Genomic DNA, 13914 nt, shown 5'->3' with positions numbered 1-13914 from the left:
GATCGGCGGCGCTCACGGGGGGAGCGCGGCCGATCGCGGCCGGGTGTCAGCTGACTATCGCAGCTGACATCCGGCACTATATGCCAGGAGCGGTCACGGACCGCCCCCGGCACATTAACCCCCAGCACACCGCGATCAAACATGATCGCAGTGTGCCTGCGGTACAGGGAAGCATCGCACAGGGAGGGGGCTCCCTGCGTGCTTCCCTGAGACCCCCAGAGTAACGCGACGTGATCGCGTTGCTGCAAGGGTCTCTTACCTCCTCCTCGTTGCAGATGCCCGGATCCAAGATGGCCGCGGCATCCGGGTCCTGCAGGGAGGGAGGTGGCTTACCAAGTGCCAGCTCAGAGCAGGCGCTTGGTAAGCCTGCAGTGCTGTAAGTCAGAGTGCTGTGCAAACTGTCAGATCAGCGATCTGTGATGTCCCCCCCCCCGGGACAAAGTAAAAAAGTTAAAAAAAAAAATTACACATGTGTAAAAAAAAAAAAAAAACCTAAATAAAGAAAAAAATATATATATATTATTCCCATAAATACATTTCTTTATCTAAATAAAAAAAACAAAACAATAAAAGTACACATATTTAGTATCGCCGCGTCCGTAACGACCCCACCTATAAAACTATATCACTAGTTAACCCCTTCAGTGAACACCGTAGGAAAAAAAAAAAAAAGGCAAAAAACAACGCTTTATTATCATACCGCCGAACAAAAAGTGGAATAGCACGCGATCAAAAAGACGGATATAAATAACCATGGTACCACTGAAAACGTCATCTTGTCCCGCAAAAAACAAGCCACAATACAGCATCATCAAAGAAAAAAGAAAAAAGTTATAGTCTTCAGAATAAAGCGATGCCAAAATAAAATAGTTTTTATCGTATAAAAGCGCCAAAGCATAAAAAAAATATAAATGAGGTATCGCTGTAATCGTACTGACCTGAAGAATAAAACTGCTTTATCAATTTTACCAAACGTGGAACGGTATGAACGCCTCCCCCAAAAGAAATTCATGAATAGCTGGTTTTTGGTCATTCTGCCTCACAAAAATCGGAATAAAAAGCGATCAAAAACTGTCACGTGTCTGAAAATGTTACTAATAAAAACGTCTATATAGTCAAGTAAAAAAGGCAGCACACTGCAGCGCTAAGACATGCAAAATGAAACATGAAAACTGAACTGCAATACTGCACTAGAAATATGAAAAATGAGAGCGTTTAGCGCATAAAAATGGCCAATTTTATGTGTACCTGATAGCCCCTTTACGGCATCTCTCGTATATCGGGTCCTACGCTTGCCTACCTCGCTGAGAATAAACGTCTCCATGTGAATGGGTACCTGTGAAAACCTCTTCCTAGACTCATATTCTCTCTCTCTGTGGAGGGGTATTGGACCTGTTGCGATTAAAACACCTGGGCTAGGAGGCGGAGTGCTCAGTCAGAAGGCTAAATAATATATTTGAAAAAACTGACCGTCACATCCATACATAGACTAAGTGTGAACAGGTGCTGAACCTAGAGTAACCAACTCACTGCAGCGCTAAGACATGCAAACTGAAACATGAAAACTGAACTGCAATACTGCACTAGAAATATGAAAAATGAGAGCGTTTAGCGCATAAAAATGGCCAATTTTATGTGTACCTACCTCGATGAGAATAAACGTCTCCATGTGAATGGGTACCTGTGAAAACCTCTTCCTAGACTCATATTCTTGAGCATGTCTTAGCGCTGCAGTGTGCTGCCTTTTTTACTTGACTATATATGAGTTGGTTACTCTAGGTTCAGCACCTGTTCACACTTAGTCTATGTATGGATGTGACGGTCAGTTTTTTCAAATATATTATTTAGCCTTCTGACTGAGCACTCCGCCTCCTAGCCCAGGTGTTTTAATCGCAACAGGTCCAATACCCCTCCACAGAGAGAGAGAATATGAGTCTAGGAAGAGGTTTTCACAGGTACCCATTCACATGGAGACGTTTATTCTCAGCGAGGTAGGCAAGCGTAGGACCTGATATACGAGAGATGCCGTAAAGGGGCTATCAGGTACACATAAAATTGGCCATTTTTATGCGCTAAACGCTCTCATTTTTCATATTTCTAGTGCAGTATTGCAGTTCAGTTTTCATGTTTCATTTTGCATGTCTTAGCGCTGCAGTGTGCTGCCTTTTTTACTTGACTAAATATGAGTTGGTTACTCTAGGTTCAGCACCTGTTCACACTTAGTCTATGTATGGATGTGACGGTCAGTTTTTTCAAATATACTAATAAAAACGTCAACTCGTCCCGCAAAAAACAAGACCTCACATGACTCTGTGGACCAAAATATGGAAAAATTATAGGTCTCAAAATGTGGAGACGCAAAAACTTTTTTGCTATAAAAAGCGTCTTTTAGTGTGTGACGGCTGCCAATCATAAAAATCCGCTATAAAAATGCTATAAATGTAAATCAAACCCCCCTTCATCACTCCCTTAGTTAGGGAAAAATAATAAAATTTAAAAAATGTATTTATTTCCATTTTCCCGTTAGGGTTAGGGTTAGCGTTAGGGTTAGGGCTAGGGTTGGAGCTAAAGTTAGGGTTAGGGTTGGGGCTAAAGTTAGGGTTAGGGTTTGGATTACATTTACGGTTGGGATTAGGGTTGGGATTAGAGTTAGGGGTGTATCAGGGTTAGGGGTGTGGTTAGGGTTACCGTTGGGATTAGGGTTAGGGGTGTGTTTGGATTAGGGTTTCAGTTAGAATTGGGGAGTTTCCACTGTTTAGGCACATCAGGGGCTCTCCAAATGCGACATGGCGTCCGATCTCAATTCCAGCCAATTCTGCATTGAAAAAGTCAAACAGTGCTCCTTCCCTTCCGAGCTTTCCCGTGCGCTCAAACAGGGATTTACCCCAATATATGGGGCATCAGTGTACTCGGTACAAATTGGACAACAACTTTTGGGGTCCATGTTCTCTTGTTAACCTTGGGAAAATATAAATTTGGGGGGATAAAAATCATTTTTGTGGGAAAAAAAAAGATTTTTTATTTTCACGGGTCTGCGTTGTAAACTGTAGTGAAACACTTGGGGGTTCAAGGTTCTCACAACACATCTAGATATTTCCTTGGGAGGTCTAGTTTCCAATATGGGGTCACTTGTGGGGGGTTTCTACTGTTTGGGTACATCAGGGGCTCTGCAAATGCAACGTGACGCCTGCAGACCAATCCATCTACTGTAAGTCTGCATTCCAAATGGCGCTCCTTCCCTTCCGAGCTCTGCCATGCGCCCAAACAGTGGTTCCCCCCCACATATGGGGTATCAGCATACTCAGGACAAATTGGATAACAACTTTTGGGGTCCAATTTCTCCTGTTACCCTTGGGAAAATACAAAACTGGTGGCTAAAAAATCATTTTTTGTGGAAAAAAAAAAGAATTTTTATTTTCACGGCTCTGCGTTATAAACTGTAGTGAAACACTTGGGGAATCAAAGCTCTCAAAACACATCTAGATAAGTTCCTTAGGGGGTCTACTTTCCAAAATGGTGTCACTTGTGGGGGGTTTCAATGTTTAGGCACATCAGGGGCTCTCCAAACATAACATGGCGTTCCATCTCAATTCCAGTCAATTTTGCATTGAAAAGTCAAATGGCGCTCCTTCCCTTCCGAGCTCTGCAGTGTGCCCAAACAGTGGTTTACCCCCACATATGGGGTATCAGTGTACTCAGCACAAATTGTACAACAACTTTTGGGGTCCATTTTCTCCTGTTACCCTTGGTAAAATAAAACAAATTGGAGCTGAAATAAATTTTGTGTAAAAAAAATTTAAATGTTAATTTTCATTTAAACATTCCAAAAATTCCTGTGAAACACCTGAAGGGTTAATAAATTTCTTGAATGTGGTTTTGAGCACCTTGAGGGGTGCATTTTTTAGAATGGTGTCAACACTTGGGTATTTTTAAAATTGAGAAATTGCTGGTCAACTTTTAACCCTTATAACTCCCTAACAAAAAAATGTTGGTTCCTAAATTGTGCTGATGTAAAGTAGACATGTGGGAAATGTTACCTATTAAGTATTTTGTGTGACATATCTCTGTGATTTAAGGGCATAAAAATTCAAAGTTGGAAAATTGCGAAATTTTCAAAATTTTTGCCAAATTTCCGTTTTTTTCACAAATAAACGCAAGTTATATCGAAGAAATTTTACCACTATCATGAAGTACAATATGTCATGAGAAAACAATGTCAGAATCGCCAAGATCCGTTGAAGTGTTCCAGAGTTATAACCTCATAAAGGGACAGTGGTCAGAATTGTAAAAATTGGCCCGGTCATTAACGTTGCAAACCACCCTTGGGGGTAAAGGGGTTAAGGAGGACATAGAGAACTGTGAGGACCTTGACAGAAGCCACAGGCAGCAAGGGACTACACTAGAGCGCTAGTAGGAAGGCTTCTAAATCCACATGGTAAAAGGGAACTCTGAACTCGCTTCCAAGCCGGCAGGACCCTGCTTGTACTTGTGATCTGGTGCCCTGGTATGTGGCTGCCTGAAGTCTTCAGTAAACCAAGTAAAGAGACTGCAAACCCGTGTCCTCCGTTTCTTACTGCACCACTCACCATCTCCATCTACACACCGAGAGCCCTAGGGACCCAGCTTCACCTGTGGGAAGTTATACCAACTTAGCTGCCATACCATCACCCCAGCGGACCTCTTTAAGCAGCGTCGGTCCCCTCTGACCAAATACCACAGGTGGCGTCACGAACACAAACTTTATTTCAAACCCCTTTAAAGACCGTCCCTTTTACATGGGCACCCAGGGCCACGGACCGGGTCGCCACCACCGTGACATATCCCCTTAAGTACCCAGACCCGATGCCGAGTACCCCACGGCCCTGGCGGGTGTTCCAGAATGAAAAATCAACAGCAGGTGAAGAATTGGTTTTATTTTTTACGCCGTTCCTCGTGCGGCATAAATGATTAGACAACTTCATTCTTCGGGTCGGTGCAATTATAGCGATCCCAGATTTATGTCGGGTTTCTATGTTTGGCTGCTGTCACACACTAAAAGACGCTTTTTATTGCAAAAAACAGTTTTTGCATCACCACATTTGAGAGCTATAATTTTTCCATATTTTGGCCCACAGATTCATATGAGGGCTTGTTTTTTGCGGGATGAGTTGGCATTTTATTGGTACCATTTTTGGGCACAGGACACTTTTTGATTGTCTTCTATTCCAATTTTTGTTAGGCAGAATGAACAAAAGCCAGCAGTTCAGGATTTTTTTTGGGGGGAGGGGGGTTATGCCGTTCAGTCTGTGGTAAAATTGATAAGGCGGTTTTATTCTTCGGGTCAGTACGATTACAGCGATACTTCATTTATATATTTTTTTTCTGTTTTGGTGCTTTTACACAATAAAAACTATTTTATAGAAAAAATAGTTACTTTTTCATGCCTTTATTCTGAAAGCTATAACTTTTTTATTTTTCCGCTGATGGAGCTGTGTGGCGGCTTGTTTTTTGCGGGACAAGATGTTTAGTGGTACCATGTTTATTTATATCCATCTTTTTTGTTGCGTTTTATTCCACTTTTTGTTCTGCGCTATGATTATAAAGCATTGTTTTTTGCCTTGTTTTTTTTTTATGGTTTTCACTAAAGGGGTTAACTAGTGGGACAGTTTTATAGGTCGGGTTGTTGCGGACGCGGCGATACCAAATATTTGTACTTTTTATTGTTTTTTTTTCATACAAATATTTATTTAAAGATACAATACAAATATATACAATGGGACTATCATTTTTTGCAGATTGATTGCTTCTACAGCATGGGGAGGCAGCAGCATTCCCATGCTGTAGAAACTGTCAGCTCTGCACTGACAGAGAGACTTGCTGATCATGCACTACACATGATCAGCAACATTCCTAGCTCTGGTCTCAATGGGCGTGTCTCAATCAGTTCCTGGACATGCTCAGTCCAAAGTACGCAGCGTATCGAAAGCATGCGTACTATGTCCTTGCGTACCACTGCGTTCCCATAGACTGTATTGCGTTGTTTTGACGCACTCATCCGTATGCGTACCTGCGCATCTTTGACACCTAAAAAAATGCAGCATGTTGCATTTGCCGCACACTGTGAAACAACGCATGCGAACTGATGCAAGTGCAGCGCCCCAGAGTCCTGGTCGTTGCAGTACTGATGCTCCGCCGCTAAGGGGGGGCTATGGTACGTCTGATGGCACTGAAGGTGTTCTTCTGACCAGGTATCACAGTCACCAATACACTTCACAGTCTGGCTCCCAGGGGGAGCTAAGGGCACTAGGCCATTAAGGGCATTAGGCCACTCCTCACAGTCTGGTAAAACTGGGGGTTGGATAGGAAGTTAGATCAGAAAGCTGACTGGGTTGGAACCAGGCAACACCTTGTGGCAGAGGGTGTTGTAGGGGGAAGATTCAGAGGGGTCCCTGTCAGGGGTGGGATCCTGACAGAGGCCTAGCAAACAGAGAGAACGTTACGGGACTGCACCTGCATGATATAGCGGCGGTACCCCAAGAAAGGATAAGAAGCGAGGTTCATTGTGCTGAGTGAGAAACGAGATCAACGCAACAAGGAGAATACCAGTAGGAGTCGTGCTGTAAGACGAGGCAACATCCTATTGAGGCGCCTAACCGGTGGCCGGAACGCCGAGGAAGTATCAGGCTCCAAGCAATACTTCAAACCTACGGCAGGACAGTCAGCTATAGGCGGGCTGTCTCACACCAATCACCTATGAAGACATGGGGGGCATACTAGGAGAAGGGCGACACTAGGGTCCAGGAAGAGCTCCGAGCCTACCCGTCATACGGGTGCGTCCTAGCCATATCATCTGGGGGACGAAGAACAACATCATAATACAGTTGTGAGGGAACATGAGAAACAGACACAACAGTTGTGGGGACTATCCCGTAAGCACAGCAGGGGAGGACCGCAACATACAAGCGCTAGAAGGTAGGCACAGATTTCCACCTGCAAAGGGAACTCTGGAGGTGTCATCGGACCGGCCGGACTTGCGCAGCCTGGTTAACCGTATTCCGGACTGAGGATCCTGAAGTCTTCAGTAAAGAGGTAAAGAGACTGCAACTTGGTGTCCTCGTTATTTACTGCGACCGGCACTGCACCGCACCACCATAACATCATCACCATTCCCTCCATTTTTATTGTACGCCCCTCAGCAGGGTCACGGACCGGGTCTAGCCACCGTGACACTCCCAGAGCAGAGACTCAGAGGCCCGGTACCGGGTACCCCTCGGCCCTGTGGCAGTGGGGGCGCTACAAACTTGGCGTCACGAACAGGATCTACTTAAGCCTGAAGAATCAGGTCATGTGTGCCTTGGAACTGTGATTTATTATACTTGGACTGTGACTTATTGCAAAGACTGTGTATTGTCACTTGCCGCCAAAGGTTCCCGCCAAGATCCGCCGCCATTGCAGTACCACGGGGAGCGCAGAGGAAGAAGAGGGGCGTGCCATGGGAGGAGACCACCAAAGCGGCCCCAAAAGTAGCGACCGTCCCCTCCGACTTCTGCTGCGAGATGACGACCTGCCCAGCAGCAGAGGAGAACCGCCCCCTGATTTGCAATGGCGGGAACGAGCCGAAGAAGGAGCTCGACCTAGGAGAAATGGTGGAGCCAGGTGCGTGCGTTGCCGCCAAAAGCCAGGCAGCGACGATGAGCAGCAAGTGCCCGAGCGACGGCGAAGTGATCCCGGCTTGCCCTCACCCACCAGAGGCGGACTCGCGTCCACCGCCGGTGAAGGATCTGAACTCCTTGGAGCCGCCGGCGGAGGAGCCGAGCCTACCTATCCCAACCACGGAGCCATGGAGGGCGGAGCCACATCAAGAGGTCACCTCAGAGGAGCCACGGTCTGGGCTGCAGCCGATTCCAGTGTCCTTGTCAGCGGAACGGATCAACACCGGTGGAACCACATCAGGCGCAGGTATGGAAAGCGCCCCTACTCCCCCGGCTGGTTCTGCTCCCCCGACCGATCCAGCTCCCCTGACCGATCCCGCTCCCGTGACCGCCCCTCACCCTAGCAATAACTGTTTCCTCTCGGTGGAGCGGGTGATCCTTACCCCCGACACGATGGGGAAGCTGGTACCTCCACTACCGACCACGATGGGGGAACCCATAGATGTGAGCCCAGAAGGGGTGATCCTCCAGTGGGACACCCCCTGGATCGGGCCAGAAGGAGCTCGGGAGGAAGGCTTCACCCTTGCTGTGCTCACCTGGGAACAATATAAACAATGTCTGCTCCTACATTGGAAAAACCGAAAAGAGACCGAACAGACTGATCCACTAACCGTACGGCGCCCAAAGCCTGCGCACGGCAGGAAAGACGCGGTAAAGCGGGGAACTGTGCTGGCCTTTCACCCAAAGCGGGGTTGGGGCTCCATACAGGAACCGGGACTACCGACTGACATCTTCGTTACCAGTTATAACGTGAAGACTCCCTGCCGCGATCAATATGGAGACCCACTATTGCAAAGGGGGGACCAGGTGACCTACACCCGCCACCGGAGTGCGCAAGGATGGTGCGCTCGGAATGTCCAGCGATGTGGGCCTGAGGGGGTGTCACCTGTTGTCCCGACTCTGACTGATCCGGACCTGACAGATCTTGTTACTATTGCTACTGTACGCCTTGTTGCGGCTACCGAGCTTGCAGCCAGGGTTAGCCTTCGAATCCAGACACCGGGTGACCTGACTGCACCCGAGAGACCAACCCTTGACACTGATACCACCTCAGCCGCAGGAAGGAGACCGCCCCCTGCGCAGCCAGAAACTGAGTAAGCAAGAATGCTTTATCATTTGTATATAGTTAACTGTTTGTCCTTCTGATGTTTTGCTGCTACAACCCAGTCAGGGTTAACTCTTAAAGGGATCCCTTTGTTTACCCGGGATCCCTTCTTTTGCTTTTTGTTTTTGTTTCCTGTTTGTTCATCATTGAAAGAACTGCTGAATCATGAACAATGCATGATTACAAACTTTTTGTACATAGTTTGCACCTTCTTAAAGGTGCCCTCTACTGGTTTTACACAAGGAAAGGACTCTTTGCGAAGACACTGGTCTTGAAACCAGCACCGGAGTCCTTGCTGCGAACAGACTTGCAGCTTGAGAAGTTGCACTACCTCTTAGAGACTTAGTTCCTTCTTAAAGGGGATGTTCATCAAAAGCACTTAAAGAATGATGATGTTTTGAAAGAAAGTACTAACAATGCTGATATGTAAAAGTTATATGTAGAAAGCTAGTTAGATTGTGAGAAATGTTTAATGATGTTGATAAAAGAATGAGGACAGAAAGTGGACCCGTACGGGGTTAGTTAGTGAGTCCTCCTAGGAGCCATACAGAGATGGCTCAGTAATCCTGAACTGAAAGATGGATGATAAGTTCTATACCGTGTATAGTAGTGGAAAGGCAGTAGGCCCGGGCAGAAAGGAGCGGTCCTGTAGCAGAAAGGAGAGGCAGTAGGCCTGGAGCAGATAGGACAGGCGGTCCTGCAGATGTAAAGAAGGAGAATGCAGAAAAGTTGATTAGCCTTATAATGTTTTATAAGAAGGTCTTTAGTGGATTCAGCGAGTACGTCCTCAAAGGCAATGTTAAATTATTGTTCAAAAATTTTGCACTTAGTAGAATACCCGGTTGGGTAAGAAAAAGTTATTTATAGTACGTTATTTAAAGTATTTAACCATGTTTGTAACGTTCAAGTGTCCTCACCTCCCATAAAGGGAAGCTCTGTTAAAAAGTTTACTTGTACTTGCATTTTAAAAATTGTATGTCTTTTTGCTGACATGTATTGTTGTTTTCTTCCCAGTCCAGGAGTACTGGATTTAACCGGGGGGGAGTGCAGCGCCCCAGAGTCCTGGTCATTGCAGTACTGATGCTCCGCCGCTAAGGGGGGCTATGGTACGTCTGATGGCACTGAAGGAGTTCTTCTGACCAGGTATCACAGTCACCAATACACTTCACAGTCTGGCTTCCAGGGGGAGCTAAGGGCACTATGCATTGGGCCACTCCTCACAGTCTGGTAAAACTGGGGGTTGGATAGGAAGTTAGATCAGAAAGCTGACTGGGTTGGAACCAGGCAACACCTTGTGGCAGAGGGTGTTGTAGGGGGAAGATTCAGAGGGGTCCCTGTCAGGGGTGGGATCCTGACAGAGGCCTAGCAAACAGAGAGAACGTTACGGGACCACGCCTGCACGATATAGCGGTGGTACCCCAAGAAAGGATAAGAAGCGAGGTTCATTGTGCTGAGTGAGAAACGAGATCAACGCAACAAGGAGAATACCAGTAGGAGTCGTGCTGTAAGACGAGGCAACATCCTATTGAGGCGCATAACCGGTGGCCGGAACGCCGAGGAAGTATCAGGCTCCAAGCAATGCTTCAAACCTACGGCAGGACAGTCAGCTATAGGCGGGCTGTCTCACACCAATCACCTATGAAGACATGGGGGGCATACTAGGAGAAGGGCGACACTAGGGTCCAGGAAGAGCTCCGAGCCTACACGTCATACGGGTGCGTCCTAGCCATATCATCTGGGGGACGAAGAAGAACATCATAATACAGTTGTGAGGGAACACGAGAAACAGACACAACAGTTGTGGGGACTATCCCGTAAGCACAGCAGGGGAGGACCGCAACATACAAGCGCTAGAAGGTAGGCACAGATTTCCACCTGCAAAGGGAACTCTGGAGGTGCCATCGGACCGGCCGGACTTGCGCAGCCTGGTTAACCGTATTCCGGACTGAGGATCCTGAAGTCTTCAGTAAAGAGGTAAAGAGACTGCAACTTGGTGTCCTCGTTATTTACTGCGACCGGCACTGCACCGCACCACCATAACATCATCACCATTCCCTCCACCTTTATTGTACGCCCCTCAGCAGGGTCACGGACCGGGTCTAGCCACCGTGACACTCCCAGAGCAGAGACTCAGAGGCCCGGTACCGGGTACCCCTCGGCCCTGCGGCAGTGGGGGCGCTACACAAACGCATGTCCCTCTGTACACAGTGTTATATATATGTACGCAAGATGCATGCGGATCGGTACGCAGGTATACGCTGCGCACACATGCGCTAATGTGAACCCGGCCTTACAATGAGCGCTGACTGCTGGGCGGCGCTCATAGCTATCTGGCTATGACAACCACAGGGGTCTCCTGGTGTCCATTTTTTACACTGGAAAAAAGCTTTGCATGCAGAACTTTTTTCTTTTTTAAGAAAACCCCAAAGCCCTCACGGACTCAGTAATAATCAATGGGGCCCTTCTGCTTCCACTTCATCTTTGACACAATGGATCATTATTGAATACATGAAATAGAACAAAAGAACGGAACATATGAGCATATGGGTCATCTAAGGTTAATTTTAGGGCCATAATGATGGTGGATGTACATGCAAATTGGGACACACATTGCACTGCAGATGGAAATTAAGAAAACAATATTTGTCTATATATTAATACCCTTTGTTTAATTCTTTAATGTCACTTTTCCTACTTATGGGCTTTAGCGAGCACACTACTTGCTTGTAAAGGCGTACTATGTCTTTAAGAAGGGCTGTGACAAGACCAGCCTCTATGCTGCCTGCCAGATGATGGATCTGCATCAGGACCAGCCTACAGAGTATGTCTGAGGTCTGAAGATCAGCATCAGCAAAAACAATCAGTGGGACACCTCTGAATTTAATAAATATGGGTGGGCAAATGATTCTGCAAGGTTATGGCTTCAGGCTGCTGTCTGCATGCTATTTTGTGTCCTCATTCTTCCCATCCCCCTAATTCCCACAGGGTGGATGCCAACTCGGCAGCTGGAGAAGAACGATACGGGGACTCGCTGACCTCCCCCCAAATCTGAAGGTGAGACCCTTTGTTATTGCTACCAGCCATTCTTGTCTGTGCCTGTGATCTGCATAGTGGGACACTGTCAGGGCTGCTGCTGGGGATGAGCGAGGGGGGGGATTGCAATCAGTAAGAGTGGAGGGTCTGCCATGAAGTGATGCTGGATAGACATGGCCTGAATAGCACCGGGATGGGGTCCTTTTTATCTCTGCCATGCAGAACATATAGCATGGGTGGGACCTGGGGGAGGTGTGCTGTGCATTTACAAGAAGCCGAGAATCAAGAGAGATGGTGCCAACCAATGCAGACAAGCTGATCAGCAGGAAATATACATGTAACACCCAGGATAGAGAACCGTGCTAATATAGGTCATGAAAATAGAATGTATTCACTTTATGATAAAAAAACAATGAGACATAATAATTAACCCCTGAACAACTGGTGGCGATCTTTTTATATTGTTGAAAAACAATATTGACATTTTTAGACTAGAAATCCAGATCTATCTTTCACATGTAATAATTCTAATCTGTATTTCCGTTATGAAACCTCTTCTTTAATGTCTGTTATTATATATAAATCTGCGATACTTTATTCTGGAAAATGAATATATTTTTACAACACGTTTATCTTAATTAACAAATATGGCGGCTGAGAAATTGTAAACTTTTATTCCGGCCAGGCATAGACATTCGTGAGAAGTTGGTTGCCCAAGATGATGGATTCAAAAACAGATGTGTTACATATAATTACTACAATGCCAAGATAGGCTGTAACAGATAGTAAATGACCCATATGACCCGTCACTGAAGTCTGCGACCCAATTTATTTCTTATAACTTAACACATTTTCAACCACACAAAGTTAGTTATCTCCAGGTGATCAGTTGACAATGTGTTGGTTTTGGCAAAAAAAGATGGTGGCCCAAGTAACGGTAGTACTTATGGAAAAAAAGAGTTAAAATTGGCTATTTTACCCATTATTGATCTCATGTCTATGCTAAGATGTAAAATATATATATATGACCAAACTAGAAGAATATCTATGGAAATAATAATAATAAATAATAATGTTCATTTCTATAGTGTTTAATATGCATTTTCCATATATTTATTCAGGACTTCTTACCAGATGTGACGCCCCAAAGAAAATATCATGATAATTAAAAAATGTGGTGGTTTATTTGTATTGTCCTCAAATCATTGCAGCAAAATACAAAATATGTGAATTAGTCCTATAGTTGGTTCATTAAATTGGTTGCAGTTTATTTATCCATCTTTCTCTGGATCCTGTGTAGAAGTTTTATTAGCTGTTTGTCCATGAGTGTCTGTCCAAGTCACAGTAGGGCGCAGAAGCACGTGTCAGCAACTTATCCATTAGTGTCAAACGTCCAGGACACAGTAGGCCCCAGGAGAATGTCCACCTCTGTGTGTGCCCAAATGCTATAGGAACAGGAATATGTGTCAACTCCTGCATGTAGACCCCCTGAGTGGAGAGAGATTGCAAAGAGTGATGAGTCCTTCCCTGAGTGTCCTGTAGCTATGTATGTCACACATGACACTTGTTGTGTCCATTCATGGACGTCTATACGGTGTACATGCAGCCATGCTAAGTGTACGACACTAACCTAAATATCAGCAAATAAACTAGCGAACTGAGAGTAAAAATTAATAACCATTATTAATATTTAACATATAGCGCCAACATATTCATATATACAATTCAGAGGGGATTATATGATACTAGATGGTGGCATGATTCTAACGCATCGGGTATTCTAGAATATGCATGTCCACGTAGTATATTGCCCAGTCACGTAGTATATTGCCCAGTCACGTAGTATTTTGCCCAGTCACGTAGTATAATGCTCCATGCAGTTATGGCCCCATAGATGCCCCATATAATTCTCCATGCAGTTCTGGCCCCATAGATGCCCCATATAATGCTCCATGCAGTTATGGCCCCATAGATTCCCCATATAATGTCCATGCAGTTCTTTATGGCCCCATAGACGCGCCATACAGCATTGTGCCACATGTAATGCTGCTGCTGCAATAAAAAAAATAAATCACATACTCACCT

The 13914-nt window shown here is 45.6% G+C and overlaps 1 protein-coding gene across 4 annotated transcripts in view; it reads left to right on the top strand.

The window, feature by feature from the left end:
- The first annotated feature begins 11571 nt into the window (after nt 1-11571).
- The window catches only part of ABCG4 (ATP binding cassette subfamily G member 4), a 134627-nt gene continuing 132284 nt past the window's right edge, over nt 11572-13914 (top strand). For 2 of the 4 annotated variants that reach the window (XM_077250586.1, XM_077250585.1), the window contains exon 1: nt 11713-11850. The gene's annotated coding sequence lies outside the window, so the exon portion shown is untranslated. Of the gene's footprint in view, nt 11851-13914 lie in introns of all 4 variants that reach the window. The other 2 variants (XM_077250584.1, XM_077250583.1) reach the window with 2 other exon arrangements.

Source organism: Ranitomeya variabilis, chromosome 4, assembly GCF_051348905.1.
Source record: "Ranitomeya variabilis isolate aRanVar5 chromosome 4, aRanVar5.hap1, whole genome shotgun sequence".
NCBI classification, from domain to species: Eukaryota; Metazoa; Chordata; class Amphibia; order Anura; family Dendrobatidae; genus Ranitomeya; species Ranitomeya variabilis.
This window is presented reverse-complemented; position numbering and strand designations above follow the sequence as displayed.